We start from the raw sequence: 8991 nt of genomic DNA on the forward strand, positions 1-8991 counted from the left end.
TGGGGGGCGCTGTTTCACTACTCCTTTAATGACAGAGGAGAGGAGGTGTGTGCGACTAATAGCATGAATTTTTATTTGTTTCATGGAAGACAAGTGCCGTCAAAGAGTCTAAATGGGTTTTATTTTATTTAAAAACAAGACAGCACTTAAGTTATCTAGCGGTTACCAGCAGCAAAGGGCTGAATAATTAAGCTGTGAAATTTTTAATAATGTAGATCATTATTTGAAATGTTTTATTTCTATGTGCAGCAGTTTCATTCATTGGACTGTGAAGGGGATCTATTTTAATTGAAATGCAGTGACACCTTTAGGTTTGAAGTTACACACACACACACACACACACACACACACACACACACACACACACACACACACACACACACACACACACACACACACACACACATTTATATTTCAACTTTTCCTCATTTTATTTGACTGATTAAGGATTTCATTTTACACTGTATTTTTCAAACTACACACTCATATTTTTACTTTGTATTTTATTTGTGAATGACTTACAGTTTGTATTCTTTACTTTTTACTTTTTCTGTTATCTTGTGTAACAATTTTGCTGGGGATTTATGCAATGGATCTTATCTTGACAGATATCCATTTTGTCTGCTTTTATTTTCACTATTGTCCTCTTTAAATCTGGAAGGGAAAAAAAATAAATTGTCCAACAATGTTTAGTCCAACACTCTTGGACAACACATTGTCCAACACTTTTGGACAACACATTGTTCAAAAATTAAGAACATTTTATTGTGAACTCGCCAATAATTAATTTATTATATTAATTTTTACTGTTGCTGTTCCTGATAGTTTTTACATTCTCAAATGCCAAAATAGTAACCATCTTTCTCAAAATAGATGCAGCTAGGTAAACTGCTAGCAGCTGGTGTTTGGTGATATTATTAATTAAACAACAATCAATTCAAGCAGTATGTTCAATCTAATTTGCCTAATCAACAGATACAATTAAAAATAAAAAATAAAACAACAACAGATGGGTGCATGGAAGCTTGGCAGTTAATCTCACCAACACAGTTGCACAGCATCCACAAAAATGATTTTTCTGATTCTGTTTAGTGAAAAAAAACAAAGCCAGGTCAATCAATTCTGCCCAGACACTAAGATTCCTTCATATGGTATAATCATGTTTTTTTATATACATCACAGTTCATGATTTTCTTAATACTCCTTTAATCTCTGTTAAGACATCACGGCATTCCTCTGAGTTTTGAAACTTAAATAATGTTCTTTCATGTTTAAAAAGCCTGCAGATTTTTTTATATCTCCGACTGTTCATGCTTGATTTTCTTAGTTATGATCCAATGCAATGAAACAACATTGATCCCTTGTAAATTTTAGCAGCATGAAGGCAACATCAAAGAAAATTTATAAGTAATAATGCATCAAAAAATAAATAAATAATACCAACTATCAACCATGAAAAAACACATAAAAACACTCTTTATTTAAAGCATGCATTGAAGTTATCCAAACAGCCTCAATAGTTGTATTGCTGTCGAACATACCGAAGCATCAAAAGCTTTAACCTACATTTTAATGAAAAAAATATATACAGAGGAAAGAAAAGACAATACGTGCAGATTTCCCTTGGGCTAGATACCTGTGCTGAGCCAAGCTGCACTGCTGGAGGCTTTGACTGTTCACCAGCAGCAGGAAGTGTTAGGATTAACATTGCAAGGGAGTAATGGACTTTCATTAAAGTTGTGAAAAAGCACAGCCAAGGGGAGCTGAGGCTGTTATCTGTGAGATACATGAAACAAAAAACACAGAAATATAACTTGAGCTCCAAACAACAGCAGCACTGGAGTTGTAGATTACATTCACAAACAGTGGCTGAAATGCTCCACAAAGTAAGTCTTTTAAATGTCTTACTCTCACGCGTCCTGTCCCCCGCATGGCCACACACTCTGGGGCCTGTCAGTTAACCGTGGTGTCATTACAGCTCAGACACCATCGCACCACAGCTCTGCTCACAAGCACACCATAAACAGGACTGAGAAATCACCTACTGAGAATATGAAATGAAAGCACAGTGTGGCTCTGACAGCACTTTGCCAAAGTGTTCCCCTCTGTGCCATCTGAATGGAAACACCATGTACTGCATGTGATTACGTGTGGCATGTTCAAAGTGTGTCGAGAAGTGTTTGCTCTATAATAAGCCCACAGCGATACATGAGTGTAGGCAGTAACAGAGAGCTACATCATGTTCACCAGATGCAAATGAAGTGGAACCATTGAGACCTGGTGCTGGCAAACAGGTATTGAAGGAGTACTATGTGCATATGTAAATTCAATGCTATAATTCAGATCATGATTTGTAAATAAATATGTATGAAAAGAGATTTCCCAAAAGTGCAAGGAATACTATGTTTCCAATGTCCCAGTTGGAGAAATTAAATTGATTATCACGATTCCTGTCATGTAACGCAGCTGGATACTGAAAAATTGAGAATGCTCTGTGGGACTGTGATAAATGTATTTTTCGTTGTTTTCATTGTTTTGTTGATGGCAGGATCAGAGAATCTGAAATTCCTGTCAAATCTCTAACATCTGTTACATCCCTGATAGTGCCCGGTTTTTAAATGAAAGGTCTGTCTGAAACTGGCACATTTTCCCTCCTGTAATAAAAATGACCTAACTCCCACTCTGTGATGTGTTATCTGTTTGAGACTTTACAGATGTTTTCAACCTGTATGGGTTCATTTTGTGTAATTTCTCTTCTGAGAAAAGCATCTTTTTTCTACCTTTAATTGTATAACAGCAGCACAGATATCCATATACGCTTCATTCTTTCTAGTGAGTACAAGAAAGAGTACATTGCAAGTATTTTTCATTTTCAGCCCACAACAAATGCGTCACAGCACTGAATACATCTCACTTTGCAAACAAACTTCCTACACGCTTTACCAAGGGATGTCAATCATAATGTCACAACCCTGTGTGCAGGTGTGTTTGTAACCTTTCACAGAGAGTTTAAAGAACCACATCTTCAGTTTAAACTCCCTACAGGCTTCCCTTTTTCATTTCATGGGGTGTTTGAGGTTGAAGGTTTTTTTTTTTCTTTTTGCTTGAGCCACAGTTGTCCAAGATGTAGGAGGCATGGGGTACTAAAAGTGTACACATAGCTTGTAATTTGTAACCTTACACACACAAACACACTCACTACAGAGTGATTCTAAGCTTTGAGGTTTATGGTATATACATCATGTTATAAATTCAGGCAGTTGCCATAGGGAACAGTGCTGAGACATCATTGGCTGGTCAGTATTTACATCCATTTCCTGCTCTCATTTGGACACAGGGAGAGTGGACAAACATCAAAATCAATTGCAGGTGTTGCTCTTGTTCAAAATCCCCAGGCTATTAAAAAAAAAAAGTCATTGCCAAAAGTTTGGATATGAGTTTATATTTTTTCAAATCAGTGTTCCCATGGACCTGTGTCAGTATGACCATGCTATTGTAAGCTGCAGGAGCAAACATATTAGGGCCTGTGTCCACTAACAGTATTCATTTTTGCACTGGAAGACCACACAACCTCATCATCAGTATTTTTTTTACTGGTGTTTTACTTACTTACTTGACAAAACGTAGCCTTCAAAATGATTACCAAGTTCTGCTTTTGTAGTGATCATCAAATATTTATTAAAATGCTCAGTTTACTGATGGTTTTTTTTTTTTTCCGAAGCATTTTACAAAGAAAATGTAAAACGACTGATAGAAATGGTATCATGGCTTCAGCAGCAGCTCTTCACCTGAAAACTGACCTTTAAAAAATAATAATACATAAGTATACTTAGTTTTTATTTCTCACAAACTTTTGCCATTAATATTTGCAAAGTTGATACCAGTGAGGGAGAAATGACATGGACAAGTGTTATGATGATGTGTTCTTTTACAGTTTATAAGCATGAAAGAAAACTGTACTTGGAGCCAAGTGGTCATATTAAGAACCATTAACAGCTGTGGCATCAATTACCCATAATTCTTAGTTTTTTGTTGTTTGCTTCCTCAACTCATGCCAGGATAGCTTGTTGATGACACTGATTGGCCTCCATGTTTGTTTACCCTTTGAGGTCACGTTTGAGCATGCAAGCTGGAGTAGTTGTAAAAACATTAAGTGTGTGGTCTTATGGAATCATTCAGTGTGTGTGTGAGATCCAAGAACTGCATATTAACCCTTTAAAAGTCCCATACAATGCTCCTTTTCTGCAGTTTAATATGGATCGTTGATGTCTTCATGAAATGGTAGTAACATGTTTTGGTCCAAAAAGCCAATAAATCAAGCACAGCAGCATTGTTTCCAGGCTCTCATAGCCCCTCTGTTCAGAACGGTCTGATTTAGTGGGCATGACCTTTCATATGTTAATGAGCCCCCCAATTTATAAAAATTGGGGGGACTTTGGACTTTTATAAAAATCAGTTGAAATCTTAAAGCAGTCTAAAAAGCATGTGTTCCAAAAGTTAAAGTAGTTATCTTGCAGCATTCATGTCCAAAAAGAATGACTTATTCCCTTTAAGGAGTCTTCAGGTTTAATATTCCAAAAGTTCACTTTCTGCTCTCATTGAGTCAGAATGCTGAGTCAAACCAGGAAGTAAAGTCTCATGCAAGAACCACTCACTATTTCTGTTTCTTCTTCAATACCTCTTCATTTCCAGGTCCAGCTCAGAATCATTTATACATATGTTTCTTGTAATGTTTAATGCCCAACAGGAGCACTCTTTTACTTCAGTCTCTCCTGCAGTACAGCCCCTTTCCCAGAGAGAAGTCATATTAGATGTCCAACCTGAAAGAGACTCTTCATATATCATAAATCTGCTGCAAAAACTGCTGCTTTAATGAGCTACTTTCATGTCCTCAGGTTCCAACAAGACTGTCTAAAAAGAAATCAATTCAAAGTCCTCTTTCAGTGCGAAATCTATGAGATGGAGTTCTTCAAAAGCATCTCTACTGATGTTGTAACCATAGCACTGTGTGTTATGATTTGCTGCCTGTCGAAGGTCTAATCCATAAAGAAGTCACCTTTCTTATGTGCACTTAGCAGGAGGAAAGAAGCATCATTCAGAGCACTAAATGGCACGAGAGTCGAGGCTGGATGTCCATTAGCTGATTTTTAAAAGGTATGGGTCACTGTAATGTTTCTGTAGACGTCCCTCTATACTCTCAATCATGTAATCTTTTTTTTTTTTTTTTTTTTTTTTTTTTTTTACCATCTTATGCAATACTGTATTTGTATTTCTGGTGCTTTTCGGCCAATGTGGTCTAATCTGTGCTTTTATTTATTTACTTACAGTTTTCTACTGGCAGGAACTGATTGCAGAAAACACAGATGGTGTTGAACTAGAATAAATTTGTTTTGTTTATTTTTGATGAATAACTAAATTATGTGTTTTATTGTTATTTTCACAATTAAAAAAATCTATTTCAAAACATTCTTCTATGCAGAATCAAGGTAACCAAAACTAATCATGAAATGTGTTTGAAGAAAGAAAAGCAGCAGCTAGCTTTAAACCCTGTAGTGTACAGGTCACCTGTACAGATTGTATCTGCATCTTTCCCACTGACAGCTCTGGTGCTGGGAATGTAGTGCACTACACTGTACTAGATCCCCCATTAGACTATATAGATCAAGAGCTTCAGTAGTTTTTAAAGCACAGTACAGTTTAGTTCAGGAGTGAAAGGAATGGCTGACAAACACACTGATGGTGTGGGTTACTAACTACTGTTTTTGTCACTTCTCATCTAAAAATGAATAAATAAATAAAGTTACATGACTTGTTTTTTATAAATATCAGTAAAAGCAGCTTTTCTTCTTACTTTTAATACTTATGATAATAATTGCAGTGTGCATCAACTTGTATTTTAAAGCTGTTAAATCTAAGTGTGCAAAGCTTAATTTCACCCATTTCTGTAAAAGGCTGTGGTACAGTTATGACATCTACAGCACCCTTTCTGCCAAGCGGTTCAGTTCGGTTCGTCTTGGTATGGCTCACATTTTCTGGCGTTTCTACTCACTAACCCTGGGACAGATCCCCAAATTACCAAGACCAGGTGTCCCACTTTTTGTGACCCCTCTGTTGGGGTGCCAGGCTTAACCGACCCACCCCAGAAGGTAGATCTTCAACACTGCAGACTGCTGATTGGTCAAAAAGAATCGTCACTTACCGTACGACAGCTGCTGTATATCTCTTTGTGGCACACGGCCATCTCAAAAACATTCCTCGACGTCTTCCATTGTTGCGTTTTCTTTCTTTGTTGGATTTATTAGGCAGGTACACTGTGTTGAGCTGCTATGGCACCAAGCTGTTACATAACTGACGCAGCCATCAGCACCCAGCTTACATGCCACCTACCAGGAGGGAGTACAGTTGGCTGTGGAAACACAAACAGGATCAGGCTTTACTGATCCTACCCCTACCAAACTGCACTGATCCAAACGGCTTCGTGGAAACAGGGCTTCAGGACAGTAAACTTGTTTTATTATTTTTATAGACCGTATATTTTAGGGGTGGAAGAAGGACGCATGTTGATATTATGGCTGCCTTATTCCAAAACAGTTGCAGCCTGAATTCTAACGTGTCAGATTCAAACTTTAACAGTTTATTTCTTTCTACAGTTTCATAATTGTGGCACGTCATAGCCTAACCAAAAAGCTCATAGACTTCTTATAGAGAGCAGTTTTGAAATTGTCCCACAGAAGAAGAGTCAGGTAGACTTTGCATGCTTTCTTAGCTGTACAGCACTAACTACAACAACAGTTGGTGTGGTTGACTGAGACCTGATGGGACTGTGAGTGAGAAGAACTCAGCGGCTGAAAATGAAGAGCAGTGGGCTTTCATTCTGGAGATCATGAAATCCGGACCTTATCTTCTCATTCAAATGTGAGACATAAAAGCTGCAGTAATATGTGTGTGATTTTGAGATGAATGCAGTGGGAAAAAAGCAGATTGTTTGTACAACATTGTTTAACTATCAGTGTTTAATCAAAGTGTTTAGATAGACTTGTGAGAATTTATTTTACTTTGAGTTTTCAACATCTTTTCAACAGAGACCTTTATGATTTTCTCCGTCTATTCAACAGGAAAATACTCACTTGTGTTAAAAATGAACATTTATTTGCAAATTGGACGTTTGGATTGGTAATGTATAAAAACAACATTCAGTGCCACTTTGGGTTTTTCAACTCCTTATGCACTGCTCTGTCTGCATAGACTCTTTTCAAACCAAACAGTAAATGGATTGATCCATTATTGACTTCAGATTTCAATCACTCCTCTTCAAAATGAACAAAATGTGCTTCATCTCAGCTTACTGTTTTACCTTGATGCATGTGTTCTGCTGCTCGTCTTTTAACCGGCACACGACGTAGAGAACACATCACACCGATTTTATCTTCACTGCACTGGCTCCCTGTTCATTTTAGAGTTGATTTTAAGATTTTATTGTTTGTTTTTAAGGCCCTGCGTGGACTGGCACCCTAGTACATCTCAGACCTCATTGCACTTTGCAACCCCGCGCGCTCGCTGAGGTCTGAGAGCCAGCTCCAGCTTGTAGTTCCTAAGACAAGGCTTAAAAGTTGTTGTTGCATTTTCTGTTGTCGGACCCAAGCTGTGGAATAATCTTCCACCACACGTTAGAATGGCGCCCTCTGTTGATGCTTTTAAGTCTCGTTTAAAAACATATTTTTAATTACTTGCGTTTAACCCAACATGAAATTGTGTGGTCCTCTAACTGTTTTTATTTTAATTTATCTGTTTTAATTATAGCACTAAATTTAGTGCTATACAAATAAAGATGGATTGGATTGGATGTGTAACAGAAATCAAATCATGCAAAACATTGTCAGAACTGTCACAGAGGAAACCTGGAATTGTTTTACTTGAGAACTTTTGGTAAATATTTCAGCTCATACTGATATATGTAGGCCAACAATAGTTACATTACGGCTCAAGAGTCCAAACATCTCCATATTACAAATATTCTGTAATATGGATGTCTGGATGAAAGACACTAACAGTAAAATCTAACTATGAGTGTGTCGCTGCTTGTCCTCTGAGTACGTCTAATAATCAATCACACACTCAATTGGTCACATTAAGCGTAGGTCTATTTACTTCAGAAATGAGTTTCTGCTCTCTTCATCTGCCCGACCCTCTGTCTATTGATTAGTTGTCCGTCCACCCGGCATCTGTCTCTCCTTCACACACGCACACACATTTACACACTCACACACTGCACAAATTGTTTTCCATCTGCCATTAACACACAGCAATCTTCCTCTTGATTAACAAGCATCCAATCTGTCAACATCTGGGACATGATTAAAAATATTTAAAAATGAATCTTTAGACGGATAAAAGAGTTGTGTTTGAGTCATTTTAAGCTAAATTAGAATGTCTCAGGAGTTGTAAAACTCTCATGTCGCATTTATAAAACACAAAAATGTCATTGTAGATGAAATTAATGGAGCAGCTCAGTCTTCTATGTATTGATCACTTTTTCTGTGTAGTCAGCTTACATTGTCTACACACAAAGCTGTGAATGTAACAGTTTTCTAACCCACACGTTTAACCTCCTTTATCACCAGACAATGCCACCATCTGTAATTTAATTGAAGACAGAAAAACTAAATGAGTTCTTTAAGTGGCTTAAATTGAGTTGCCTATTTTCTTTGGGTTTTACAGCCTTTAATTCCTCCACAATTTAGAAATAAATTAAAGCAAACATGGGCAATCTACAATTTCCCAAGCACTGTGCATAAAAATAACACCCAGCCTTTATTAGTAGTTATTGCAGATGTACAATGATGACTTTTGTTTCTCTTGAATTGGAGGAAGTTATAAAGATGCATAAAAAGTAGATCCCATGGCCCCTATTAGAGCAGAACTTATCTGATCAACAGTGCGGCTCAGCTGTATCCTGCTTTAAATCCACGTCTCCACACTGCCCTCCACAGG

Source organism: Halichoeres trimaculatus, unplaced genomic scaffold (genome assembly GCF_033239565.1).
Source record: "Halichoeres trimaculatus isolate MK-OKI-2021-1 unplaced genomic scaffold, fHalTri1.1 fHalTri1_scaffold_13, whole genome shotgun sequence".
Taxonomy (NCBI): Eukaryota; Metazoa; Chordata; class Actinopteri; order Labriformes; family Labridae; genus Halichoeres; species Halichoeres trimaculatus.